Genomic DNA, 26,070 nt, shown 5'->3' with positions numbered 1-26,070 from the left:
ACCGTCTCCGGTGTAATCTGCGTCATACCCTTCCGCATAGCGCCGACTCACGACAACAAAAATCGCTAAATGTTCCCAGAAAATAGAAAAAAATAAGAAGAAGTAAATAGGGAATGTAAAGCTATTATTATGCCTGAGATACGATAAAATGGAACTGGAATTGAATTTCAGACTTCCTAAGTGGATTTCTCGAGGAAACGGAAGCTTAACAGAAGCGAAAAATCGCAAATTAGAGGGTCTTAGAGAAGGAATTCGGCTAAAATCTCGCCAGCTCATTGCGGAGTAATGAGTCTCGTTCGTTTGCCCGTTTACAATCAAATTAGCCTACAATTTTGTCCAAATCCGGCAGTGCCCGAGCTGCGTTGATTTCACATGTCTTCTCTAGTCCTTATCGAGAGTCAGATGATTTGTGCCGAAAATCGTCTGTCAACAAGTAATCAAAAATAGAAAAACACGAAAAGGGATGCAACACGAGTACTTCCCAGGGGGTCATCCATCAAAGTACTGCTCTCGCCCAAGCACGCTTAACTTTGGAGTTCTTATGGGTTCCGGTGTATAAGTGCTGGTATGATCGCACCCGAAATTGAGTGGGATGTTTATTCTTATATCCCTCGAGTATGTGTGGAGCGGGCGGCGATGGACAACACGCGGCACTTTTCTCGCCCAATCAGAACAATGAAGTTAAGCGTTCTGGCGCGATGGCAGAGCTAGGATGGGTGACCTCCCTGGAAAGTCCTCGTGTCGCGACCGTTTACGTAAATAATGGCTAAAACAGTTGAAATAATTGTTTTTAATGAGTTAACCGTTTCCGGAGTAATCTGCGTCATACTCTTCCGCACAGAAACGGCTCACGACAACAAAAATCGCTAAATGTTCCCAGAAAATAGAAAAAAATAAGAATAAGAAAATAGCGAATGTAAAGCTATTATTATGTCTGGGATACGATAAAATGAAACCGGAATCGAATTTCGGCCTTACTAAGCGGATTTTTCGAGGAAACAGAAGCTTAACAGAAACGGAAAATCGCAAATTAGAGGGTCTTAGAGACGGAATTCGGCTAAAATCTCGCCAGCTCATTGCGGATTAATGTGTCTCGTTCGTTTGCCCGTTTGCAATCAAATAAGCCTACAATTTTGACCAAATCCGGCATTGCCCGAGCTACGTTGATTTCACATGTATTCTCTGGTCCTGATCGAGAGTTGGATGATTTGAGCCGAAAATCTTCTGTCAACAAGCAATCAAAAATAGAAAAACACGAAAAGGGGTGCATCACGAGGACTTCCCAGGGAGTCACCCATCCAAGTACTGCTCTCGCCCAAGCACGGCATAACTTCGGAGTTCTGATGGGATCCGGTGTATTATTGCTGGTATGATCGCACCCGACTTTGAGTATGATGTTATTTCCTATATCCCTCTAGTACGTGTGGAGCGGGCGGCGATGGACAACACGCGTCACAGCTCTCGCCCAATCAGAACAATGAAGTTAAGCGTTCTGACGCGATTGAAGAGCTAGGATGGGTGACCTCACAGGAAAGTCCTCGTGTCGCGACCGTTTACGTAAATTATGGCTAAAACAGTCGAAATAATTGTTTTTAATGAGTTAACCGTTTCCGGAGTAATCTGCGTCATACTCTTCCGCACAGAAACGGCTCACGACAACAAAAATCGCTAAATGTTCCCAGAAAATAGAAAAAAATAAGAATAAGAAAATAGCGAATGTAAAGCTATTATTATGTCTGGGATACGATAAAATGAAACCGGAATCGAATTTCGGCCTTACTAAGCGGATTTTTCGAGGAAACAGAAGCTTAACAGAAACGAAAAATCGCAAATTACAGGGTCTTAGAGACGGAATTCGGCTAAAATCTCGCCAGCTCATTGCGGATTAATGTGTCTCGTTCGTTTGCCCGTTTGCAATCAAATAAGCCTACAATTTTGACCAAATCCGACAGTGCCCGAGCTACGTTGATTTCACATGTATTCTCTGGTCCTGATCGAGAGTTGGATGATTTGAGCCGAAAATCTTCTGTCAACAAGCAATCAAAAATAGAAAAACACGAAAAGGGGTGCATCACGAGGACTTCCCAGGGAGTCACCCATCCAAGTACTGCTCTCGCCCAAGCACGGCATAACTTCGGAGTTCTGATGGGATCCGGTGTATTATTGCTGGTATGATCGCACCCGACTTTGAGTATGATGTTATTTCCTATATCCCTCTAGTACGTGTGGAGCGGGCGGCGATGGACAACACGCGTCACAGCTCTCGCCCAATCAGAACAATGAAGTTAAGCGTTCTGACGCGATTGAAGAGCTAGGATGGGTGACCTCACAGGAAAGTCCTCGTGTCGCGACCGTTTACGTAAATTATGGCTAAAACAGTCGAAATAATTGTTTTTAATGTGTTAACTGTCTCCGGAGTAATCTGCGTCATACCATTCCGCACAGAACCGACTCACAACAACAAAAATCGTTAGATGTTTCCAGAAAATAGAAAAAAATAAGAATAAGAAAATAGCGAATGTAAAGCTATTATTATGCCTGGGATACGATACAAGGAAACCGAAACTTAATTTCGGACTTCCTAAGCGGATTTCTCGAGGAAACAGAAGCTTAACAGAAGCGGAAAATCGCAAATTAGAGGGTCTTAGAGAATGAATTCGGCTAAAATCTCGCCAGCTCATTGCGGAGTAAGGAGTCTCGTTCGTTTGCCCGTTTACGATCAAATTAGGCTACAATTTTGTGCAAATCCGGCAGTGCCCGAGCTACGTTGATTTCACATGTCTTATCTGGTCCCGATCGAGATTCAGATGATTTGAGCCGAAAATCGTCTGTCAACAAGTAATCAAAAATATAAAAACACGAAAAGGGATGCAACACGACAACTTCCCAGGGGGTCACACATCCTAGTACTGCTCTCGCCCAAGCACGCTTAACTTCGAAGTTCTGATGGGATCCGGTGCATTAGTGCTGGTATGATCGCACCCGACATTTAGTGGGATGTTTATTCTTATTACCCTCGAGTACGTGTGGAGCGGGCGGCGATGGACAACACGCGGCACTGCTCTCGCCCAATCAGAACCATAAAGTTAAGCGTTCTGACGCGATGGCAAAGCTAGGATGGGTGACCTCCCTGGGAAGTCCTCGTTTGCCCGTTTACAATCAAATTAGCCTACAATTTGGTCAAAATCCGGCAGTGCCCGAGCTACGTTGATTTCACATGTCTTCTCTGGTCCTGATCGAGAGTCAGATGATTTGAGCCAAAAATCGTCTTTCAACAAGTAATCAAAAATAGAAAAACACGAAAAAGGGTGCAAACGAGGACTTCCCAGGGGGTCAACCATCCTATTACTGCTCTCGCCCAAGCACGCTTAGCTTCGGAGTTCTGATGGGATCCGGTGCATTAGTGTTGGTATGATCGCACCTGACATTGAATGGATGTTTATTCTTATATCCCAAGTGTACGTGTGGAGAAGGCGACGATGGACAACACGCGGCACTGCTCTCGCCCAATCAGAACCATGAAGTTACGCGTTCTAGCGCGATGGCAGAGCTAGGATGGGTAACCTCCTTGGGAAGTACTCGTGTCGCGACCGTTTACGTAAATTAGGTATAAAACAGCCGAAATAATTGTTTTTAATGAGTTAACCGTCTCCGGAGTAATATGCGTTATACCCTTCCGCACAGCACCGGCTCACGACAACAAAAATCGCTAAATGTTCACAGAAAATTAAAAAAAATAAGATGAAAAAAATAGCGAATGAAAAGCTATTATTATGCTTGGGATACGATAAAATGGAACCGGAATCGAATTTCATACTTCCTAAGCGGATTTTTCGAGGAAACGAAAGATTAACAAAAGCGAAAATCGCAAATTAGAGGGTCTTAGAGAAAAAATTCGGCTAAAATCTCGCCAGCTCATTACGGAGAATGAGTCTCGTTCGTTTGCCCGTTTACAATCAAATTAGCCTACAATTTTGTCCAAATCCGGCAGTGCCCGAGCTACGTTGATTTCACATTTCTTCTCTTATCCTGATCGAGAGTCAGATGATTTGAGCCGAAAATCGTCTGTCAACAAGTAATCAAAAATAGAAAAACACGAAAAGGGGTGCAAACGAAGACTTTCCAGCGGGTCACTCATCCAAGTACTGCTCCCACCCAAGCACGCTTAACTTCGAAGTTCTGATGGGATTCGGTGCATTAGTGCTGGTATGATCGCACCCGACATTGAGTGGGATATTTATTATTATATCCCTCGAGTACGTGTGGAGCGTGCGGCGATGGACAACACGCGGCACTGCTCACGCCCAATCAGAACAATGAAGTTAAGCGTTCTGGCGCGATGGCAGAGCTAGGATGGGTGACATCCCTGAAAACTCCTCGTGTCGCGACTGTTTCCGTAAATTATGGCTAAAACAGTCGAAATAATTGTTTTTAATGAGTTAACCGTCTCCGGAGTAATCTGCGTCATACCCTACCGCACAGAACCGGCTCACGACAACAAAAATCGCTAAATGTTACCAGAAAAGTGAAAAAAAATAAGAATATGAAAATAGCGAATGTAAAGCTATTATTATGCCTTGATACAATAAAATGAAACTGGAATCGAATTTCGGACTTACTAAGCGGATTTTTCGAGGAAACGGAAGATTAACAGAAGCGGAAAATCGCAAATTAGATGGTCTTAGGGAAGGAATTCGGCTAAAATCTCGCCATCTCATTGCGGATTAATCAATCTCGTTCGTTTGCCCGTTTACAATCAAATTAGGCTACAATTTTGTCCAAATCCGGCAGTGCCCGAGCTACGTTGATTTTACATTTCTTATCTGGTCCCGATCGAGATTCAGATGATTTGAGCCGAAAATCGTCTGTCAACAAATAATCAAAAATAGAAAAACACGAAAAGGGGTCCAACACGAGGACTTCCCAGGGGGTCACCCATCCTAGTACTGCTGTCGCCCAAACACGCTTAACTTCGGAGTTCTGATGGGATCCGGTGCATTAGTGCTGGTATGATCACACCCGACATTAAGTGGGATGTTTATTCTTATATCCCTCGATTACGTGTGGAGCGGGCGGCGATAGACAACACGCGGGACTGCTCTCGTCCAATCAGAACCATGAAGTTAAGCGTTCTGGCACGATGGTAGAGCTAGGATGGGTGACCTCCCTGGGAAGTCCTCGTGGCGACCGTTTACGTAAATTATGGCTAAAACAGTTGAAATAATTGTTTTTAATGAGTTAACAGTCTCCGGAGTAATCTGCGTCATACCTTTTCGCACAGCACCTGTTGGAACTTTTCAAGTTCGCAATCTTGTTTTTGATGTTAACAAAACTTGTTATTGTGTTTCTAACATATTTCCTCAAGTGTGAAATTGCAAACACAAGAAACAAGCTGAAACTGAATTTTGCACAAACTGAATTTCTGGCGAGCTTTGGTATTTTGATGATATCTCTCAACTGGATTATCAAAATGACAATCCGCAAACTGGACTGATTAGAAAACTCAATTCGAAACAAATCGTATTTCACGTCAGTTTGGCAAAATCGGATGTTATGATGTTCTAACTGATCGCTCAATTACCGAAATGATCACACGAAAACAGCAATCAGTTGAGTTTGAGCAGCTGCGGTATTTTGGTCATATCTCTCAGCTCGGTTATTGAAATGAAGCGATTCAGTATGCGTTGGAAAGATAAGACGATGATCTACAAATCATCTTCAGAAGTCAAAGTCTGAATCAAAGCTTAAGATGCTGATAAATGAGGATGAAGTTACTGGTTCTGCACAAACTGAAATCAGCTAGGCTGATTTCAGCACACCAGCTGAAACTGAACCAACTGCTGACCAGCTGACCAACCAACTGAACTGAACCAGCTGCTGACCAACTGAAACTGAACCAGACCAGCTGAAAACCAGTTGAACCAGACCAGCTGAACTGAACCAGCTGAACTGAACCAGCTGAAACTGTACCAGACCAGCTGAAGACCAGTTGAAGCAGTCCAACTGAACCAGACCAACTGAACCAGTTGAACTGATTGACCAGTTGAGTTGACCAGTTGACCAGAGTTGACCAGTCGGGAAAATGTCTAGCAAGACGAATTTTACTGTTGCAATTCCAGAAACAGTACAGAAACTTTCCAACGGTCATATTCTTGTGTCTAACGTATATATCAGTGTTGGAGCCTATAAATACAACATATTGAAGATCAAACAACAGCTTTTGAAGGGGATTCAAAGCATGGGCAGTTAGCATGAAAAAATCAGCTTGTTGAGAGCACAAGCCCTTGTGTGAGGATACATTTGAGATGTACACTGTAAATGATAAATTCCTCACACACAATCACTCACACAAATACAAGAGAGTTGAACTTCAAAGATTAGTTGAGTGAGTCTTGCACAAAGACAATAAACTTGTGTATGTAGTCTTTGCATATGAGACATTAAAGAATATGCTGATTGTGAGGTGCTGCCTACAATCTTGAGTGCTAGGAGTTCTAGTTGGGTGCTGCCCTTCCAGAATGGGTTTGTACAAGTAGTTGTATAAATCAAAGTCTTCTAGTGGATCCTTCCCAAGAGGAAAAAGGGATGACGTAGGAGTGTTTGAAATATCCGAATATCCATAAACAAATTCGTGTCTATTTGTTTATTGCATTTGCTTATCATTTTCACTGTTTTTAAAGATGCATTGTTGAAGCATTTTATGTGTTCTTCAAATATCAAAATATTGTATACCAAATGTTTGATAAAATACTTCAACTGAATATTTTTACTCATTCAACTTGCATATATTTTAAATGGTTTACAAAATATTTAATCGGTTTCTACGAAGGATTATTTCGAGTATCTTCCTCTTGGTTTTTAACCAAACTCGATTTAATTCATCGGTGTTCAATATTTCAAGAACCGAGCTATTGTAGCTCAATGATTATCCCCCATAATCGATCCTATCAGCACCGGTTCACGACAACAAAAATCGCTAAATGTTCCCAGAAAATAGAAAAAAAATAAGAAGAAGAAAATAGCGAATGTAAAGCTATTATTATGCCTGGGATACGATAAAATGGAACCAGAATCGAATTTCGGACTCCCTAAGCGGATTTATCGAGGAAACGGAAGCTTAACAGGAGCGGAAAATCGCAAATTCGAGGGTCTTAGAGAAAGAATTCGGCTAAGACCGTTTACAATCAAATTAGCCTACAATTTTGTCCAAATCCGGCAGTGCTCGAGCTACGTTGATTTCACATGTCTTCTCTGGTCCCGATCGAGAATCAGATGATTTGAGCCGAAAATCGTCTGTCAACAAGTAATCAAAATAGAAAAACACGAGAAGGGGTGCAACACGAGGGACTTCCCAGGGGGTCACCCATCCTAGTACTGCTCTCGCCCAAACACGCTTAACTTCGGAGTTCTGATGGGATCCTGTGCATTAGTGCTCGTAAGATCGCACCCAACATTGAGTGGGATGTTTATTCTTAAATCCCACGAGTACGTGTGGAGCTGGCGGCGATGGACAACACGCGGCACTGCTCTCGCCCAATCAGAACCATGAAGTTAATCGTTATTGCGCGATTGCGGATCTAGGATGGGTGACCTCCCTGGGAAGTCCCTGTGTCGCGATCGTTTACGTAAATTATGAATAAAACAGTCGAAATAATTGTTTTTAATGAGTTAACCGTCTCCGGAGTAATCTGCGTCATACCCTTCCGCACAGAACCGGCTCACGACAACAAATATCGATAAATGTTCCCAGAAAATAGGAAAAAAGTAAGAAGAAGAAAATAGCGAATGTAAAGTTTTTATTATGCCTGGGATACGATAAAGTGGAACCGAAATCGAATTTCGAACTAACTAAGCGGATTTCTCGAGGAAACGGAAGCTTAACAGAAGCGGAAAATATCAAATTAGAGGGTCTTAGAGAAGAAATTCGGCTAAAATCTCGCCAGCTCATTGCGGAGTAATGAGCCTCGTTCGTTTGCCCGTTTACAATCAAATTAGGCTACAATTTTGTCGAAATCCGCAGTGCCCGAGCTACGTTGATTTCACATGTCTTATATGGTCACGATTGAGATTCAGATGATTTGAGCCGAAAATAGTCTGTCAACAAGTAATCAAAAATAGAAAAACACGAAAAGGGGTGCAACACGAGGACTTCCCAGGGGGTCACCCATCCTAGTACTGCTCTCGCCCAAGCACGCTTAACTTCGGAATTCTGATGGGATCCGGTGAATTAGTGCTGGTATGATCGCATCCGACATTGAGTGGATGTTTATTCTTATATCCCAAGAGTACGTGTGGAGAAGGCGACGATGGACAACACGCGGCACTGCTCTCGCCCAATCAGAACCATGAAGTTAAGCGTTCTGGCGCAATGGCAGAGCTAGGATGGGTGACCTCCATGGGAAGTCCTCGTGTCGCGATCGTTTACGTAAATTATGGATAAAACAGTCGAAATAATTGTTTTTAATGAGTTAACCGTCTCCGGAGTAATCTGCGTCATACCCTTCTTTACAGAACCGGCTCACGACAACAAAAATCGCTAAATGTTCCCAGAAAGTAGAAAAAAAATAAGAAGAAGAAAATAGCGAATGTAAAGCTATTATTATGCCTGTGATACGATAAAATGAAACCGAAATCGAATTTCGGACTTCCTAAGCTGATTTTTCGAGGAAACGGAAGCTTAACAGAAGTGGAAAATTGCAAATTAGAGGGTTTTAGAGAAGGAATTCGGCTAAAATCTCGCTAGCTTATTGCGGAGTAATGAGTCTCGTTCGTTTTCCCGTATACAGTCAAATTAGCCTACAATTTTGTCCAAATCCGACAGTGCCCAAGCTACGTTGCTTACACATGTCTTCTCTGGTCCTGATCGAGATACAGAGGATTTGAGCCGAAAATCGTCTGTCAACAAGTAATCAAAAATAGAAAAACACGAAAAGGGGTGCAACACGAGGACTTCCCTGGGGGTCACCCATCCTAGTACTTCTCTTGCCCAAGCACGCTTAACTTCGGAGTTTTGATGGAAGCCGATGTATTAGTGCTGGTATGATCGCACCCGACATTGAGTGCGATGTTTATTCTTATATCCCTCGAGTACGTGTGGAGCAGGCGGCATTAGACAACACGCGGCACTTCTCTCGCCCAATAAGAACAATGAAGTTAAGCGTTCTGGCGCGATGGCAGAGCTAGGATGGGTGACCTCCCTGGGAAGTCCTCCTGTCGCGACCGTTTAAGGAAATTGTGGATGAAACAGTCGAAATAATTGTTTTAAATGAGTTAACCGTCTACGGAGTATTCTGCGTCATACCCTTCCGCACAGAACTAGCTCACGACAACAAAAATCGCTAAATGTTCCCAAAAAATAGAAAAAAAATAAGAAGAAGAAAATAGCGAATGTAAAGCTATTATTATGCCTGGGACACGATAAAATGGAACCGGAATCGAATTTCGGACTTCCTAAGCGGATTTCTCAAGGAAACAGAAGCTTAACAGAAGCGGAAAATCGCAAATTAGAGGGCCTTAGAGAAGGAATTCGGCTAAAATCTCGCTAGCTCATTGCGGAGTAATGAGCCTCGTTCGTTTGCCCGTTTACAATTAAATTAGCCTACAATTTTTTCCAAATCCGGCAATGCCCGAGCTACGTTGATTACACAAGTCTTCTCTGGTCCTGATCGAGATTCAGATGATTTGAGCCGAAAATCTTCTGTCAACAAGTAATCAAAAATAGAAAAACACGAAAAGGGGTGCAACACAAGGACTTCCCAGGGGGTCACCAATCCTAGTACTGCTCTCGCCCAAGCACGCTTAACTTCGGAGTTCTGATGGGATCCGGTGCATTAGTGCTGGTATGATCGCACCCGACATTGAGTGGGATGTTTATTCTTATATCCCTCGAGTACGTGTGAAGCGGGCGGCGATGGACAACACGCGGCACTGCTCTCGCCCAATCAGAACCATGAAGTTAATCGTTATTGCGCGATGGCAGAGCTAGGATGGGTTACCTCCCTGGGAAGTCCTCGTGTCGCGACCGTTTACGTAATTTATGGATAAAACAGTCGAAATAATTGTTTTTAATGAGTTAACCGTCTCCGGAGTAATCTGCGTCATACCCTTCCGCACAGAACCGGCTCACGACAACAAAAATTGCTAAATTTTCCCAGAAAATAGAAAAAAAATAAGAATAAGAAAATAGCGAATGCAAAGCTATTATTATGCCTGGGATAAGATAAAATGAAACCGGAATCGAATTTCGGACTTCCTAAGAGGATTTCTCGAGGAAACGGAAGCTTAACAGAAGCGGAAAATCGCAAATTAGAGGGTCTTAGAGAAGGAATTCGGCTATGACCGTTTACAATCAAATTAGGCTACAATTTTGTACAAATCCGACAGTGTTCGAGTTACGTTGATTTCACATGTCTTTTTTGGTCTCGATCGAGATTCAGATGAAACAGTCGAAATAATTGTTTTTAATGAGTTAACCGTCTCCGGAGTAATCTGAGTCATATCCTTCCGCACAGAACCTGCTCACGACAACAAAAATGCCTAAATGTTCCTAGAAAATATAAAAAATAAGAAGAAGAAAATAGCGAATGTAAAGCTATTATTATGCCTGGGATACGATAAAATGGAACCGGAATCGAATTTCGGACTTCCTAAGCGGATTTCTCGAGGAAACGGAAGCTTAACAGAAGCGAAAAATCGCAAATTAGAGTGTCTTAGAGAAGGAATTCGGCTAAAATCTCACCAGCTCATTGCAGAGTAATGAGTCTTGTTCGTTTGCCCGTTTACACTCAAATTAGCCTACAATTTTGTCCAAATCCGGCAGTGCCCGAGCTACGTTGATTTTACATGTCTTATCTGTTCCTGATCGAGAGTCAGATGATTTGAACCGAAAATCTTCTATCAACAAGTAATCAAAAATAGAAAAACACAAAAAGAGGTGCAACAGGAGGACTTCCCAGGGGGTCACCCATCCTAGTACTGCTCTCGTCCAAGAACGCTTCACTTCGGACTTCTGATGGGATCCGGTGTATTATTGCTGGTATGATCGCACCCGACATTGAGTGGGATGTTTATTCTTTTATCCCTCAAGTACGTGTGGAGCGGGCGGCGATGGACAACACGTGGCACTGTTCTCGCCCAATCAGAACCATGAAGTTAAGATTTCTGGCGCGATGGCAGAGCTAGGATGGGTGACCGCCCTGGGAAGTCCTCGTGTCGCGACCGTTTACGTAAATTATGGCTAAAACAGTCGAAAATTTTTTTATTTTTAATGTGTTAACCGTCTACGGAGTAATCTGCGTCATATCCTTCCGCACAGAACCGGCTTACGACAACAAAAATCATAATTGTTTCCAGAAAATAGAAAAAAAATAAGAATAAGAAAATAGCGAATGTAAAGCTATTATTATGCTTGAGATACGATAAAATGAAATCGAAATTGAATTTCGGACTTCCTAAGCGGATTTCTCGAGGAAACGGAAGCTTAACAGAAGCGGAAAATCGCAAATTAGAGGGTCTTAGAGTAGAAATTCGGCTAAAATCTCGCCACCTCATTGCGGATTAATGAGTCTCGTTCGTTTGCCCGTTTTCAATCAAATTAGGAAACAATTTTGTCCAAATCCGGCAAGTACCCGAGCTACGTTGATTTCACGCCTTATCTGGTCCTGATCGAGAGTCAGATGATTTAAGCCGAAAATTGTCTGTCAACAAGTAATCAAAAATAGAAAAACACGAGAAGGGGTGCAACAGGACATCCCAGGAGGTCACCCATCCTAGTACTGCTCTTGCCCAAGCACGCTTAACTTCGGAGTTCTGATGGGAGCTGTTGTATTAGTGCTGGTATTATCGCAACAGACATTGAGTGAGATATTTATTCTTATATCCCTCGAGTCCGTGTGGAGCGGGCGGCGATGGACAACACGCGGCACTGCTCTCCCCCAATCAGAACCATGAAGTTAAGCGTTCTGGCGCGATGGCAGAGCTAGGATGGGTGACCTCCCCTGGAAGTCCTCGTGTCGCGACCATTTACGTAAATTATGGTTAAAACAGTCGAAATAATTGTTTTTGATGAGTTAACCGTCTCCGGAGTAATCTGCGTCATACACTTCCGCACATAACCGGCTCACGACAACAAAAATCGCTAAATGTTCCCAGAAAATAGAAAAAAAAATAAGAAGAATAAAATAGCGAATGTAAAGCTGTTATTATGCCTGGGATACGATAAAATGGAACCGAAATCGAATTTCGAATTCCTAAGTGGATTTCTCGAGGAAACGAAAGCATAACAGAAGCGTTAAATCGCAAATTAGAAGGTTTTAGAGAAGGAATTCGGCTAAAATCTCGTCAGCTCATTGCGTTGTAATGAGTCTCCTCCGTTTGCCCGTTTACAATCAAATTAGACTACAATTTTGTCCAAATCCGGCAGTGCCCGAGCTACTTTCATTTCACAAGTCTTATCTGGTTTCGATCGAGATTCATATGATTTGCGTAGTAATGAGTCTCGTCCGTTTGCCCGTTTACAATCAAATTAGCATACAATTTTGTCCAAATCCGGCAGTGCCCGAGCTACGTTGATTTCACAAGTCTTATCTGGTCCCGATCGAGATTCAGATGATTTGAGCCGAAAATCGTCTGTCAACAAGTAATCAAAAATAAAAAACACGAAAAGGGGTGCAACACGAGGACTTCCCAAGAGGTCACCCATCCTAGTACTGCTCTCGCCCAAGCACGCTTCACTTCAGAGTTCGGATTGGATCCGGTGCATTAGTGTTGGTATCCAGCTCATTGCAGAGTAATGAGTCTTGTTCGTTTGCCCGTTTACAATCAAATTAGGCTACAATTTTGTCCAAATCCGGCAGTGCCCGAGCTACGTTGATTTCACATGTCTTATCTTATCTTGATCGAGATTCAGATGATTTGAGCCGAAAAACGTTTGTCAACATGTAATCAAAAATTGAAAAACACGGAAAGGGGTGCAACACGAGGACTTCCCAGGGGGTTACCCATCCTAGTACTGCTCTCGCCTAAGCACGCTTAACTTCGGAGTTCTGATGGGATCCGGTGTATTAGGGCTGGTATGATTGCACCCAACATTGAGTGGGATGTTTATTCTTATATCCCCCGAGTACGTGTGGAGCGGACGGCGATAAACAAAACGCGGCACTGCTCTCGCCCAATCAGAACCATGAAGTTAAGCGTTCTGGTGCGATGGCAGAGCTAGGATGGGTGACCTCCCTGGAAATTCCTCATGTCGCAAAAATTGTCAAACCCTTCAGAACAGAACCAGCTCACGACAACAAAAATTGCTAAATGTTTCGAGAAAATAGAAAAAAAAATATGAAGAAGAAAATAGCGAATGTAAAGCTATTATTATGCCAAGGATACGATAAAATGGAACCGGAATCGAATTTCGAACTTCCTAACCGGATTTCTCGAGAAAACGGAAGCTTCACAGAAGCGGAAAATCGCAAATTAGAGGGTCTAAGAGAAGGAATTCGGCTAAAATCTCGCCACCTCGTTGCGGAGTAATGACTCTCGTTCGTTTGCCCATTTACAAACAAATTAGGCTACAATTTTGTCCATATCCGGCAGTGCCCGAGCTACGTTGATTTCACATGTCTTATCTGATCCCGATCGAGATTCAGATAATTTGAGCCGAAAATCGTCTGTCAACAAGTAATCATAAATAGAAAAACACGAAAAGAGGTTTAACACGAGGACTTCCCAGGGGGTCACCCATCATAGTAATGCTCTCGACCAAGCACGCATAACTTCGGAATTCTGATGGGATCCGGTGCATTAGTGCTGGTATGATCGCACCCGACATTGATTGGGATGTTTATTTTTATATCCCCCGAGTACGTGTGGAGCGGGCGACGATGGACAACACGCGGCACTGCTCTCGCCCAATCAGAACCATGAAGTTAAGCGTTCTGGCGCGATGGTAGAGTTAGGATAGGTGACCTCCCTGGGAAGTCCTCGTGTCGCGACCGTTTACGTGAATTAAGGATAAAATAGTCGAAATAATTGTTTTTAGTGAGTAAACCGTCTCCGGAGTAATCTACGTAATACGCTTCCGCACAGAACATGCTCACGACAACAAAAATCGCTAAATGTTCCCAGAAAATAAAAAAAATAAGAAGAATAAAATAGCGAATGTAAAGCTGTTATTATGCCTGGATCTGATAAAATGGAACCGAAATCGAATTTCGAACTTCCTAAGCGGATTTCTCGAAGAAACGGAATCTTAACAAAAGCGGAAAATCGCAAATTAGAGAGTCTTAGAGAAGGAATTCCGTTAAAATCTCGCCAGCTCATTGCGAAGTAATGAGTCTCGTTCGTTTGCCCGTTTACAATCAAATAAGGCTACAATTTTGTCCAAATCCGGCATTGCCCGAGCTACGTTGATTTCATATGTCTTATCTGATCCCGATCGAGATTCAGATGATTTGAGCCAAAAATCGTCTGTCAACAAGTAATCAAAAATAGAAAAATACGAAAAGGGGTGCAACACGAGGACTTCCCAGGGAGTCACCCATCCTAGTACTGCTCTCGCCCAAGCACGCTTTACTTCGTAGTTCTGATGGGATCCGGTGCATTAGTGCTGGTATGATCGCACCCGACATTTAGTGGGATGTTTATTCTTATATCCTTCTAGTACGTGTGGAGCGGGCGGCGATGGACAACATGCGGCACTGCTCTCGCCCAATCAGACCCTTGAAGTTTAGCGTTCTAGCGCGATGGCAGAGCTAGGATGGGTGACCTCCCTAGGAAGTCCTCGTGTCAGTCGTACATTATGGATAAAACAGTCGAAATAATTGTTTTTAATGAGTTAACCGTCTCCGGAGTAATCGTCGTAATACCCTTCTGCTCAGAACCGGCTCACGAAAACAAAAATTGCTAAATGTTCCCAGAAAATAGAAAAAAAATAAGAAGAAGAAAATAGAGAATGTAAAGCTATTATTATGCTTGGGATACGATAAAAAGGAACCGGAATCAAATTTCGGACTTCCTAAGCGGATATCTCGAGGAAACGAAAGCTTAACAGGAGCGGAAAATCGCAAATTAGAGAGTCTTAGAGAAGAAATTCGGCTAAAATCACGCCATCTCATTGCGGAGGAATGAATCTCGTTCGTTTGCCCGTTTACAATTAAATTAGGCTACAATTTTGTCCAAATCTGGCAATGCCCGAGCTACGTTGATTTCACACGAGGACTTCCCAGGGGGCCACCCATCATAGTACTGCTCTCGCCCAAGCACGCTTAACTTCGGAGTTTTGATGGGATCCGGTGCATTAGTGCTGGTATGATCGCACCCGACATTGAGTGGGATTTTTATTCTTATATCCTCGAGTACGTGTGGAGTGGACGGCGATGGACAACACGCAGCACTGCTCTCGCCCAATTAGAACCATGAAGTTATGCGTTCTGGCGCGATGGCAGAGCTAACCGTCTTCGGATTAATCTACGTAATGCCCTTCCGCACAGAACCGGCTTACGACAACAAAAATCGCTAAATGTTCCCAGAAAATAGAAAAAAAAAATAAAAAGAAGAAAATAGCAAATGTAAAGCTATTATTATGCCAGAGAGACGATAAAATGGAACCGGAATCGAATTTCGAACTTCCTAAGAGGATTTCTCGAGGAAACGGAATCTTAACAGAAGCGGAAAATCGCAAATTAGAGGGTCATAGAGAAGGAATTCGGCTAAAATCTCGCCAGCTCGTTGCGGAGTAATGAGTCTCGTTCGTTTGCCCGTTTACAATCAAATTAGGCTACAATTTTGTCCAAATCCCGCAGTGACCGAGCTAGTGTTATTTCACATGTCTTATCTGGTCTCGATCGAAATTCAGATGATTTGAGCCGAAAATCGTCTGTCAACAAGTAATCAATCAAAAATAGAAAAACACAAAAAGAGATGCAACACCAGGACTTCCCAGGGGGTCACCCATCCTAGTACTGCTCTCGCCCAAGCACGCTTAACTTCGAAGCTCTGATGGGATCCGGTGCATTAGTGCTGGAATGATAGCACCGACATTGAGTGGGATGTTTATTCTTATATCCCTCGACTACGTGTGGAGTGGGCGGCGATGGGCAACACGCGGCACTGCTCTTGCCCAATCAGAACCATGAAGTTAAGCGTTCTGGCGCGATGGCAGAGCTAGGATGTGTGACCTCTCTGGGAAGTCCTTGTGTCGCGATCGTTTACGTAAATTATGGATAAAACAGTCGAAATAATTGTTTTTAATGAGTTAACCATCTACGGAGTAATCTACGTAATACCCTTCCGCTCAGAACAGGCTCATGACAACAAAAATCGCCAAATGTGCCCAGAAAATACAAAAAAAATAAGAAGAAGAAAATAGGGAATGTAAAGCTATTATTATGCTTGGGATACGATAAAATGGAACCAGAATCGAATTTCAGACTTCCTAAGCGGATTTCTCGAGGAAACGGAAGCTTAACAGAAGCGGAAAATCGCAAATTAGAGGGTCTTAGAGAAGGAATTCGGCTAAAATCTCGCCAGCTCATTGCGTAGAATGAGTCTCGTTCTTTTGCCCGTTTACAATCAAATTAACCTACAATTTTGTCCAAATCCGGCAGTGCTCGAGCTGCGTTGATTTCACATGTCTTATCTGGTCCCGAAAAAGATTCAGATTATTAGAGCCGAAAATCGTCTGTCAACAAGTAATCAACAAAAGAAAAACACTAAAAAGGGAGCAACACGAGGACTTCCCAGTGGGTCACCCATCCTAGTATAGCTCTCGCCCAAGCACGCTTAACTTCGTAGTTCTGATGGGATCCGGTGAATTAGTGATGGTATGATCGCACCCGACATTGAGTGGGATGTTTATTCTTATATCCCTCGAGTACGTGTGGAGCGGGCGGCGATGGGTGACCTCCTTGGGAAGTACTCGTGTCGTGACCGTTTACGTAAATTATAGAGAAAACAGTCGAAATAATTGTTTTAATGAGTTAACCGTCTCCGGAATAATCTGCGTCATAACCTTCCGCACAGAACCGGCTCACAACAACAAAAATTGCTAAATGTTTCCAGAAAATATAAAAAAAATTAAGAAGAAGAAAATAGCGAATGTAAAACTATTATTATGCCTGGGATACGATAAAATGGAACCGGAATCGAATTTTAAACTTCCTAAGCGGATTTATCGAGGAAACGGAAGCTTAATAGAAGCGGAAAATCGCAAATTAGAGGGTCTTAGAGAAGGAATTCAGCTAAAATCTCGCCACCTCGTTGCGGAGTAATGAGTCTCGTTCGTTTGCCCGTTTACAATCAAATTAGGCTACAATTTTGTTCTAATCCGGCAGTGCCCGAGCTACGTTGATTTCACATGTCTTATCTGATCTCGATCGAGATTCATATGATTTGAGCCGAAAATCGCATGTCAACAAGTAATCAAATATATAAAAATACGAAAAGGGGTGCAACACGAGGACTTCCCAGGGGGTCAACCATCCTAGTACTGCTCTCGCCCAAGCATGCTTAACTTCGGAGTTCTGATGGGATCCGATGCATTAGTGCTGGTATGATCGCACCCGAATTGAGTGGGATGTTATTCTTATATCCCTCGAGTACGTGTGGAGTGGGCGGCGATGGCAACATGCGGCACTGCTCTTGCCCAATCAGAACCATGAAGTTAAGCGTTCTGGCGCAATGGCAGAGCTAGGATGTGTGACCTACCTAGGAAGTCCTTGTGTCGCGACCGTTTACGTACATTATGGATAAAACAGTCGAAATAATTGTTTTTAATGAGGTAACCTTCTACGGAGTAATCTACGTAATACCCTTCCGCTCAGAACAGGCTCACGACAACAAAAATCGCCAAATGTTCCCAGAAAATACAAAAAAAATAAGAAGAAGAAAATAGGGAATGTGAAGCTATTATTATGCTTGGGATACGATAAAATGGAACCAGAATCGAATTTCGGACTTCCTAAGCGGATTTCTCGAGGAAACGGAAGCTTAACAGAAGCGGAAAATCGCAAATTAGAGGGTCTTAGAGAAGAAATTCGGCTAAAATCTCGCCAGCTCATTGCGTAGAATGAGTCTCGTTCTTTTGCCCGTTTACAATCAAATTAACCTACAATTTTGTCCAAATCCGGCAGTGCCCGAGCTGCGTTGATTTCACATGTCTTATCTGGTCCCGAAAAAGATTCAGATTATTTGAGCCGAAAATCGTTTGTCAACAAGTAATCAACAAAAGAAAAACACTAAAAAGGGTGCAACACGAGGACTTCCCAGGGTGTAACCCATCCTAGTATAGCTCTCGCCCAAGCATGCTTAACTTCGGAGTTCTGATGGGATCCGGTGAATTAGTGATGGTATGATCGCACCCGACATTGAGAGGGATGTTTATTCTTATATCCCTCGAGGCACTGATCTCGCCCAATCAGAACCATGAAGTTAAGCGTTCTTGCGCGATGTCAGAGCTAGGATGGGTGACCTCCTTGGGAAGTACTCGTGTCGTGACCGTTTACGTAAATTATAGAGAAAACAGTCGAAATAATTGTTTTTAATGAGTTTACCGTCTCCGGAATAATCTACGTCATACCCTTCCGCACAGAACCGGCCCACAACAACAAAAATTGCTAAAAGTTCCCAGAAAATATAAACAAATTAAGAAGAAGAAAATAGCTAATGTAAAACTATTATTATGCCTGGGATACGATAAATGGAACCGGAATCGAATTTCGAACTTCCTAAGCGGATTTATCGAGGAAACGGAAGCTTAATAGAAGCGGAAAATCGCAAATTAGAGGGTCTTAGAGAAGGAATTTCAGCTAAAATCTCGCCACCTCATTGCGGAGTAATGAGTCTCGTTCGTTTGCCCGTTTACAATCAAATTAGGCTACAATTTTGTTCTAATCCGGCAGTGCCCGAGCTATGTTGATTTCACATGTCTTATCTGATCTCGATCGAGATTCATATGATTTGAGCCGAAAATCGCATGTCAACAAGTAATCAAATATAGAAAAACACGAAAAGGGGTGCAACACGAGGACTTCCCAGGGGGTCAACCATCCTAGTACTGCTCTCGCCCAAGCATGCTTAACTTCGGAGTTCTGATGGGATCCGATGCATTAGTGCTGGTATGATCGCACCCGAATTGAGTGGGATGTTATTCTTATATCCCTCGAGTACGTGTGGAGTGGGCGGCGATGGCAACATGCGGCACTGCTCTTGCCCAATCAGAACCATGAAGTTAAGCGTTCTGGCGCAATGGCAGAGCTAGGATGTGTGACCTCCCTAGGAAGTCCTTGTGTCGCGACCGTTTACGTACATTATGGATAAAACAGTCGAAATAATTGTTTTTAATGAGGTAACCTTCTACGGAGTAATCTACGTAATACCCTTCCGCTCAGAACAGGCTCACGACAACAAAAATCGCCAAATGTTCCCAGAAAATACAAAAAAAATAAGAAGAAGAAAATAGGGAATGTAAAGCTATTATTATGCTTGGGATACGATAAAATGGAACCAGAATCGAATTTCGGACTTCCTAAGCGGATTTCTCGAGGAAACGGAAGCTTAACAGAAGCGGAAAATCGCAAATTAGAGGGTCTTAGAGAAGAAATTCGGCTAAAATCTCGCCAGCTCATTGCGTAGAATGAGTCTCGTTCTTTTGCCCGTTTACAATCAAATTAACCTACAATTTTGTCCAAATCCGGCAGTGCCCGAGCTGCGTTGATTTCACATGTCTTATCTGGTCCCGAAAAAGATTCAGATTATTTGAGCCGAAAATCGTCTGTCAACAAGTAATCAACAAAAGAAAAACACTAAAAAGGGTGCAACACGAGGACTTCCCAGGGTGTAACCCATCCTAGTATAGCTCTCGCCCAAGCACGCTTAACTTCGGAGTTCTGATGGGATCCGGTGAATTAGTGATGGTATGATCGCACCCGACATTGAGAGGGATGTTTATTCTTATATCCCTCGAGGCACTGATCTCGCCCAATCAGAACCATGAAGTTAAGCGTTCTTGCGCGATGTCAGAGCTAGGATGGGTGACCTCCTTGGGAAGTACTCGTGTCGTGACCGTTTACGTAAATTATAGAGAAAACAGTCGAAATAATTGTTTTTAATGAGTTAACCGTCTCCGGAATAATCTACGTCATACCCTTCCGCACAGAACCGGCCCACAACAACAAAAATTGCTAAAAGTTCCCAGAAAATATAAACAAATTAAGAAGAAGAAAATAGCTAATGTAAAACTATTATTATGCCTGGGATACGATAAATGGAACCGGAATCGAATTTCGAACTTCCTAAGCGGATTTATCGAGGAAACGGAAGCTTAATAGAAGCGGAAAATCGCAAATTAGAGGGTCTTAGAGAAGGAATTCAGCTAAAATCTCGCCACCTCGTTGCGGAGTAATGAGTCTCGTTCGTTTGCCCGTTTACAATCAAATTAGGCTACAATTTTGTTCAAATCCGGCAGTGCCCGAGCTACGTTGATTTCACATGTCTTATCTGATCTCGATCGAGATTCATATGATTTGAGCCGAAAATCACATGTCAACAAGTAATCAAATATAGAAAAACACGAAAAGGGGTGCAACACGAGGACTTCCCAGGGGGTCAACCATCCTAGTACTGCTCTCGCCCAAGCACGCTTAACTTCGGAGTTCTGATGGGATCCGATGCATTAGTGCTGGTATGATCGCACCCGAATTTAGTGGGATGTTTATTTTTATATCCCTCGAGTACGTGTGGAGTGGGCGGCGATGGGCAACACGCGGCACTGCTCTTGCCCAATCAGAACCATGAAGTTAAGCGTTCTGGCGCGATGGCAGAGCAAGGATGTGTGACCTCCCTGGGAAGTCCTTGTGTCGCGACCGTTTACGTACATTATGGATAAAACAGTCGAAATAATTGTTTTTAATGAGGTAAACTTCTACGGAGTAATCTACGTAATACCCTTCCGCTCAGAACAGGCTCACGACAACAAAAATCGCCAAATGTTCCCAGAAAATACAAAAAAAATAAGAAGAAGAAAATAGGGAATGTAAAGCTATTATTATGCTTGGGATACGATAAAATGGAACTAGAATCGAATTTCGGACTTCCTAAGCGGATTTCTCGAGGAAACGGAAGCTTAACAGAAGCGGAAAATCGCAAATTAGAGGGTCTTAGAGATGGAATTCGGCTAAAATCTTGCCAGCTCATTGCGTAGAATGAGTCTCGTTCTTTTGCCAGTTTACAATCAAATTAACCTACAATTTTGTCCAAATCCGGCAGTGCCCGAGCTGCGTTGATTTCACATGTCTTATCTGGTCCCGAAAAAGATTCAGATTATTTGAGCCGAAAATCGTCTGTCAACAAGTAATCAACAAAAGAAAAACACTAAAAAGGGTGCAACATGAGGACTTCCAAGGGGGTCACCCATCCTAGTATAGCTCTCGCCCAAGCACGCTTAACTTCGGAGTTCTGATGGGATCCGGTGAATTAGTGATGGTATGATCGCACCCGACATTGAGAGGGATGTTTATTCTTATATCCCCCGAGGTAGTGATCTCGCCCAATCAGAACCATGAAGTTAAGCGTTCTTGCGCGATGTCAGAGCTAGGATGGGTGACTTCCTTGGGAAGTACTCGTGTCGTGACCGTTTACGTAAATTATAGAGCAAACAGTCGAAATAATTGTTTTTAATGAGTTAACCGTCTCCGGAATAATCTGCGTCATACCCTTCCGCACAGAACCGGCTCACAACAACAAAATATGCTAAATGTTCCCAGAAAATAGAAAAATAATTAAGAAGAAGAAAATAGCGAATACATAGTTATTAATATTCCTAGGATACGATAAAATGGAACCTGAATCGAATTTCGGACTTCCTAAGCGGATTTCTCGATGAAACGGAAGATTAACAGAAGCAGAAAATCGTAAATTAGAGGGTATTAGAGAAGGAATTCAGCTAAAATCTCGCCAGCTCATTGCAAAATAATGAGTCTCATTCGTTTGCCCGTTTACAATCAAGTTAGGTTACAATTTTGTCCAAATCCGGCAGTGCCCGAGCTACGTTGATTTCACGTCTTATCTGGTCCCGATCGAGATTCAGATGATTTGAGCCGAAAATAATCTGTCAACAAGTAATCAAAAATAGAAAAACACGAAAAGAGGTGCAATACGAGGACTTCTCAGGGAGTCACCCATACTAGTACTGGTCTCGCCCAACACGCTTAACTTCGGAGTTATGATGGGATTCGGTGCATTAGTGCTTGTATGATCACACCCGACATTGAGTGGGATTTTTATTCTTATATGCCTAGCGTACGTGTGGAGCGGGCGGCGATGGACAACACGCGGCACTGCTCTCGCCCAATCAGAACCTTGAAGTTAAGCGTTCTGGCGCGAAGGCAGAACTAGGATGGGTGACCTCCTTGGGAAGTCCTCGTGTCGCGATTGTTTACATAAATTATGGATAAAACAGTCGAAATAATTGTTCTTGATGAGTTAACCGTCTCCGGAGTAATCTGCGTCATACCCTTCCGCACAGAACCGGCTCACGACAACAAAAATCGATAAATGTTCCCAGAAATAGGAAAAAAATAAGAAGAAGAAAATAGCGAATGTAAAGCTATTATTATGCCTGAGATACGATAAAATGGAACCATAAACAAATTTCGGACTTCCTTAGCGGATTTCTCGAGGAAACAGAAGCTTAAAAGAAGCGGAAAATCGCAAATTAGAGGGTCTTAGAGAAGGAATTCAGCTAAAATCTCGCCAGCTCATTGCGGAATAATGAGTCCCGTTCGTTTGCCCGTTTACAATCAAATTAGGCTACAATTTTTCCAAATCCGGCAGTGCCCGAGCGACGTTGATTTCACATGTCTTATCTGGTCCCAATCGAGATTCAGATGATTTGAGCCAAAAATCGTCTGTCAACAAGTAATCAAAAATAGAAAAACACGAAAAGAGGTGCAACACGAGGACTTCCCAGGGGGTCACCCACCCTAGTACTGCTCTCGCCCAAGCACGCTTTACTTCGGAGTTCTGATGGGATCCGGTGCATTACTGCTGGTATGATCGCACCGGACATTGAGTGGATGTTTATTCTTATATCCCTCGAGTACGTGTGGAGCGGGCGGCGATGGAAAATACGCGGCACTGCTCTCGCCCAATCAGAACCAAGAAGTTAGGCGTTCTGGCGCGATGGTAGAGCTAGGATGGGTGACATCCCTGGAAAGTCCTTGTGTCGCGACGGTTTACGTAAATTATGGCTAAAACAGTTGAAATAATTGTTTTTAATGAGTTAACCATCTGCAGAGTAATCTGCGTCATATCCTTCTGCCCAAAACCGGCTCACGACAACAAAAATCTCTAAATTTTCCCAGAAAATAGGAAAAAAATAAGAAGGTAATAGCGAATGTAAAGCTATTATTAATCCTGAGATACGATAAAGTGGAACCGGAATCGAATTTCGAACTTCCTAAGCGGATCTCTCGAGTAAACGAAAGCTTAACAGAAGCAGTATATCGCAAATTAGAGGGTCTTAGAGAAGGAATTCGGCTAAAATCTCGCCAGCTCATTGCGGAATAATGAGTCTCGTTCGTTTGCCCGTTTACAATCAAATTAGGCTACAATTTTTCCAAATCCGGCAGTGCCCGAGCGACGTTGATTTCACATGTCTTATCTGGTCCCTATCGAGATTCAGATGATTTGAGCCAAAAATCGTCTGTCAACAAGTAATCAAAAATAGAAAAACACGAAAAGAGGTGCAACACGAGGACTTCCCAGGGGGTCACCCACCCTAGTACTGCTCTCGCCCAAGCACGCTTTACTTCGGAGTTCTGATGGGATCCGGTGCATTAGTGCTGGTATGATCGCACCGGACATTGAGTGGATGTTTATTCTTATATCCCTCGAGTACGTGTGGAGCGGGCGGCGATGGAAAATACGCGGCACTGCTCTCGCCCAATCAGAACCAAGAAGTTAGGCGTTCTGGCGCGATGGTAGAGCTAGGATGGGTGACATCCCTGGAAAGTCCTTGTGTCGCGACGGTTTACGTAAATTATGGCTAAAACAGTTGAAATAATTGTTTTTAATGAGTTAACCATCTGCAGAGTAATCTGCGTCATATCCTTCTGCCCAAAACCGGCTCACGACAACAAAAATCTCTAAATTTTCCCAGAAAATAGGAAAAAAATAAGAAGGTAATAGCGAATGTAAAGCTATTATTAATCCTGAGATACGATAAAGTGGAACCGGAATCGAATTTCGAACTTCCTAAGCGGATCTCTCGAGTAAACGAAAGCTTAACAGAAGCAGTATATCGCAAATTAGAGGGTCTTAGAGAAGGAATTCGGCTAAAATATCGCCATCTCATTGCGGAGTAATGAGTCTCGTTCGTTTGCCCGTTTACAATCAAATTAGCCTACAATTTTGTCCAAATCCGGCAGTGCCCGAGCTACGTTGATTTCACAAGTCTTATCTGGTCCCGATCGAGATTCAGATTATTTGAGCCGAAAATCATCTGTCAACTAGTAATCAAAAATAGAAAAACACGAAAAGGGGAGCAACACGAGGACTTACCAGGGGGTCACCCATCTTAGTACTGGTCTCGCCCAAGCACGCTTAACTTCGGAGTTCTGATGGGATCCGGTGCATTAGTGCTGGTAGGATCGCACCCCACATTGAGTGGGATTTTTATTCTTTTATGCCTCGCGTACGTGTGTAGCGGGCGGCGATGGACAACACGCGGCACTGCTCCCGCCCAAATGAGCCATGAAGTTAAGCATTCTGGCGCGATGGCAGAGCTAGGATGGGTGACCTCGCTGGGAAGACCGCGTGTCGCGACCGTTTACATAAATTATGGATAAAACATTCGAAATAATTGTTATTAATGAGTTAACCGTCTCCGGAGTAATCTGGGTCATACCCTTCCGCACAGAACCGGCTCACGACAACAAACATCTCTAAATGTTCCCAGAAAATAGGAAAAAAACAAGAAGAAGAAAATAGCGAATGTAAAGCTTTTATTATGCCTGGGATACGATAAAGTGGAACCGAAATCGAATTTCGAACTTCCTAAGCGGATTTCTCGAGGAAACGGAAGTTAACAGAAGCGGAAAATCGCAAATTAGAGGGCCTTAGAGAAGGAATTCGGCTAAAATCTCGCCAGCTCATTGCGGAGTAATGAGTCTCGTTCGTTTGCCCGTTTACAATCAAATTAGGCTACAATTTTGTCCAAATCCGGCAGTGTCCGACCTACGTTGATTTCACATGTCTTATCTTGTCCCGATCGAGATTCAGATTATTTGAGCCGAAAATCGTCTGTCAACAAGTAATCAAAAATAGAAAAACACGAAAAGGGGTGCAACACGAGGAGTTCCCTGGGGGTCACCTATCCTAGTACTGGTCTCGCCCAAGCACGCTAAACTTCGGAGTTCTGATGGGATCCGGTGCATTAGTGCTGGTATGATCGCACCCCACATTGAGTGCGATTTTTATTCTTATATGCCTTACGTACGTGTGGAGCGGGCGGAGATGGACAACACGCGGCACTGCTCCCGCCCAATCAGAACCATGAAGTTGAGCATTCTGGCGCGATGGCAGAGCTAGGATGGGTGACCTCCCTGGGAAGACCTCTTGTCGCGACCGTTTACATAAATTATGGATAAAACATTCGAAATAATTGTTTTTAATGAATTAACCGTCTCCGGAGTAATCTGCGTCATACCCTTCCGCACAGAACCGGCTCACGACAACAAAAATTGCTAAATGTTCCCAGAAAATAGGAAAAAAATAAGAAGAAGAAAATAGCGAATGTAAAGCTTTTCTTATGCATGGGTTGCGATAAAGTGGAACCGAAATCAAATTTCGAACTTCCTCAGCGGATTTCTCGAGGAAACGGAAGGTTAACAGAAGTGGAAAATCGCAAATTAGAGGGTCTTAGAGAAGGAATTTGGTTAAAATATCGCAAGCTCATTGCGGAGTAATGAGTCTCGTTCGTTTGCCCGTTTACAATCAAATTAGGCTACAATTTTGTCCGAATCCTGCAGTGCCCGAGCTACGTTGATTTCACATGTCTTATCAGGTCCCGATAGAGATTCA

At 43.1% G+C, this 26,070-nt stretch overlaps 25 non-coding genes and 6 pseudogenes across 25 annotated transcripts; all 31 read right to left on the bottom strand.

The window, feature by feature from the left end:
* Positions 1-460: 460 nt before the first annotated feature.
* Positions 461-579, bottom strand: LOC142517371 (5S ribosomal RNA). The gene has a single exon (XR_012813121.1). It is a non-coding gene; the product is annotated as a 5S ribosomal RNA (ribosomal RNA).
* Positions 580-1,261: 682 nt separating this feature from the next.
* Positions 1,262-1,381, bottom strand: LOC142508965 (5S ribosomal RNA). Its single transcript, XR_012807160.1, has one exon. It is a non-coding gene; the product is annotated as a 5S ribosomal RNA (ribosomal RNA).
* A 682-nt stretch (positions 1,382-2,063) lies between these two features.
* On the bottom strand, positions 2,064-2,183 carry LOC142508964 (5S ribosomal RNA). Its single transcript, XR_012807159.1, has one exon. It is a non-coding gene; the product is annotated as a 5S ribosomal RNA (ribosomal RNA).
* A 682-nt stretch (positions 2,184-2,865) lies between these two features.
* On the bottom strand, positions 2,866-2,984 carry LOC142516366 (5S ribosomal RNA). Its single transcript, XR_012812164.1, has one exon. It is a non-coding gene; the product is annotated as a 5S ribosomal RNA (ribosomal RNA).
* Positions 2,985-3,305: 321 nt separating this feature from the next.
* Positions 3,306-3,423, bottom strand: LOC142509766 (5S ribosomal RNA). Its single transcript, XR_012807921.1, has one exon. It is a non-coding gene; the product is annotated as a 5S ribosomal RNA (ribosomal RNA).
* Positions 3,424-4,102: 679 nt separating this feature from the next.
* On the bottom strand, positions 4,103-4,220 carry LOC142510952 (5S ribosomal RNA; annotated as a pseudogene).
* Positions 4,221-4,902: 682 nt separating this feature from the next.
* Positions 4,903-5,021, bottom strand: LOC142506465 (5S ribosomal RNA). Its single transcript, XR_012804757.1, has one exon. It is a non-coding gene; the product is annotated as a 5S ribosomal RNA (ribosomal RNA).
* Positions 5,022-7,329: 2,308 nt separating this feature from the next.
* LOC142507340 (5S ribosomal RNA) lies at positions 7,330-7,449 on the bottom strand. The gene has a single exon (XR_012805600.1). It is a non-coding gene; the product is annotated as a 5S ribosomal RNA (ribosomal RNA).
* A 682-nt stretch (positions 7,450-8,131) lies between these two features.
* LOC142513798 (5S ribosomal RNA) lies at positions 8,132-8,250 on the bottom strand. The gene has a single exon (XR_012809725.1). It is a non-coding gene; the product is annotated as a 5S ribosomal RNA (ribosomal RNA).
* A 682-nt stretch (positions 8,251-8,932) lies between these two features.
* Positions 8,933-9,051, bottom strand: LOC142506330 (5S ribosomal RNA). Its single transcript, XR_012804625.1, has one exon. It is a non-coding gene; the product is annotated as a 5S ribosomal RNA (ribosomal RNA).
* A 683-nt stretch (positions 9,052-9,734) lies between these two features.
* Positions 9,735-9,853, bottom strand: LOC142513474 (5S ribosomal RNA). The gene has a single exon (XR_012809419.1). It is a non-coding gene; the product is annotated as a 5S ribosomal RNA (ribosomal RNA).
* Positions 9,854-10,930: 1,077 nt separating this feature from the next.
* On the bottom strand, positions 10,931-11,049 carry LOC142510456 (5S ribosomal RNA). Its single transcript, XR_012808566.1, has one exon. It is a non-coding gene; the product is annotated as a 5S ribosomal RNA (ribosomal RNA).
* Positions 11,050-11,733: 684 nt separating this feature from the next.
* Positions 11,734-11,849, bottom strand: LOC142512382 (5S ribosomal RNA; annotated as a pseudogene).
* An 814-nt stretch (positions 11,850-12,663) lies between these two features.
* LOC142512259 (5S ribosomal RNA) lies at positions 12,664-12,781 on the bottom strand (annotated as a pseudogene).
* Positions 12,782-12,965: 184 nt separating this feature from the next.
* LOC142514760 (5S ribosomal RNA) lies at positions 12,966-13,084 on the bottom strand. Its single transcript, XR_012810637.1, has one exon. It is a non-coding gene; the product is annotated as a 5S ribosomal RNA (ribosomal RNA).
* Positions 13,085-13,698: 614 nt separating this feature from the next.
* Positions 13,699-13,817, bottom strand: LOC142511256 (5S ribosomal RNA; annotated as a pseudogene).
* Positions 13,818-14,497: 680 nt separating this feature from the next.
* LOC142514957 (5S ribosomal RNA) lies at positions 14,498-14,616 on the bottom strand. Its single transcript, XR_012810827.1, has one exon. It is a non-coding gene; the product is annotated as a 5S ribosomal RNA (ribosomal RNA).
* Positions 14,617-15,194: 578 nt separating this feature from the next.
* Positions 15,195-15,312, bottom strand: LOC142510601 (5S ribosomal RNA; annotated as a pseudogene).
* Positions 15,313-15,909: 597 nt separating this feature from the next.
* LOC142508484 (5S ribosomal RNA) lies at positions 15,910-16,028 on the bottom strand. Its single transcript, XR_012806695.1, has one exon. It is a non-coding gene; the product is annotated as a 5S ribosomal RNA (ribosomal RNA).
* Positions 16,029-16,709: 681 nt separating this feature from the next.
* Positions 16,710-16,828, bottom strand: LOC142510227 (5S ribosomal RNA). Its single transcript, XR_012808352.1, has one exon. It is a non-coding gene; the product is annotated as a 5S ribosomal RNA (ribosomal RNA).
* A 607-nt stretch (positions 16,829-17,435) lies between these two features.
* Positions 17,436-17,554, bottom strand: LOC142514175 (5S ribosomal RNA). Its single transcript, XR_012810082.1, has one exon. It is a non-coding gene; the product is annotated as a 5S ribosomal RNA (ribosomal RNA).
* A 679-nt stretch (positions 17,555-18,233) lies between these two features.
* On the bottom strand, positions 18,234-18,352 carry LOC142510491 (5S ribosomal RNA). The gene has a single exon (XR_012808600.1). It is a non-coding gene; the product is annotated as a 5S ribosomal RNA (ribosomal RNA).
* A 649-nt stretch (positions 18,353-19,001) lies between these two features.
* On the bottom strand, positions 19,002-19,120 carry LOC142514173 (5S ribosomal RNA). Its single transcript, XR_012810081.1, has one exon. It is a non-coding gene; the product is annotated as a 5S ribosomal RNA (ribosomal RNA).
* A 679-nt stretch (positions 19,121-19,799) lies between these two features.
* On the bottom strand, positions 19,800-19,918 carry LOC142509095 (5S ribosomal RNA). The gene has a single exon (XR_012807283.1). It is a non-coding gene; the product is annotated as a 5S ribosomal RNA (ribosomal RNA).
* A 648-nt stretch (positions 19,919-20,566) lies between these two features.
* On the bottom strand, positions 20,567-20,685 carry LOC142513058 (5S ribosomal RNA). The gene has a single exon (XR_012809024.1). It is a non-coding gene; the product is annotated as a 5S ribosomal RNA (ribosomal RNA).
* Positions 20,686-21,366: 681 nt separating this feature from the next.
* LOC142508802 (5S ribosomal RNA) lies at positions 21,367-21,485 on the bottom strand. The gene has a single exon (XR_012807005.1). It is a non-coding gene; the product is annotated as a 5S ribosomal RNA (ribosomal RNA).
* Positions 21,486-22,133: 648 nt separating this feature from the next.
* Positions 22,134-22,251, bottom strand: LOC142512417 (5S ribosomal RNA; annotated as a pseudogene).
* A 681-nt stretch (positions 22,252-22,932) lies between these two features.
* LOC142514703 (5S ribosomal RNA) lies at positions 22,933-23,051 on the bottom strand. Its single transcript, XR_012810585.1, has one exon. It is a non-coding gene; the product is annotated as a 5S ribosomal RNA (ribosomal RNA).
* Positions 23,052-23,729: 678 nt separating this feature from the next.
* On the bottom strand, positions 23,730-23,848 carry LOC142513224 (5S ribosomal RNA). The gene has a single exon (XR_012809182.1). It is a non-coding gene; the product is annotated as a 5S ribosomal RNA (ribosomal RNA).
* A 679-nt stretch (positions 23,849-24,527) lies between these two features.
* On the bottom strand, positions 24,528-24,646 carry LOC142516221 (5S ribosomal RNA). The gene has a single exon (XR_012812027.1). It is a non-coding gene; the product is annotated as a 5S ribosomal RNA (ribosomal RNA).
* Positions 24,647-25,327: 681 nt separating this feature from the next.
* On the bottom strand, positions 25,328-25,446 carry LOC142515852 (5S ribosomal RNA). Its single transcript, XR_012811674.1, has one exon. It is a non-coding gene; the product is annotated as a 5S ribosomal RNA (ribosomal RNA).
* Positions 25,447-26,070: the final 624 nt, after the last annotated feature.

Source organism: Primulina tabacum, chromosome 10 (genome assembly GCF_025594145.1).
Source record: "Primulina tabacum isolate GXHZ01 chromosome 10, ASM2559414v2, whole genome shotgun sequence".
NCBI lineage: Eukaryota > Viridiplantae > Streptophyta > Magnoliopsida > Lamiales > Gesneriaceae > Primulina > Primulina tabacum.
The sequence above is the reverse complement of the archived record's forward strand: the minus strand, read 5'-3'. Positions and strand labels throughout refer to the sequence as shown.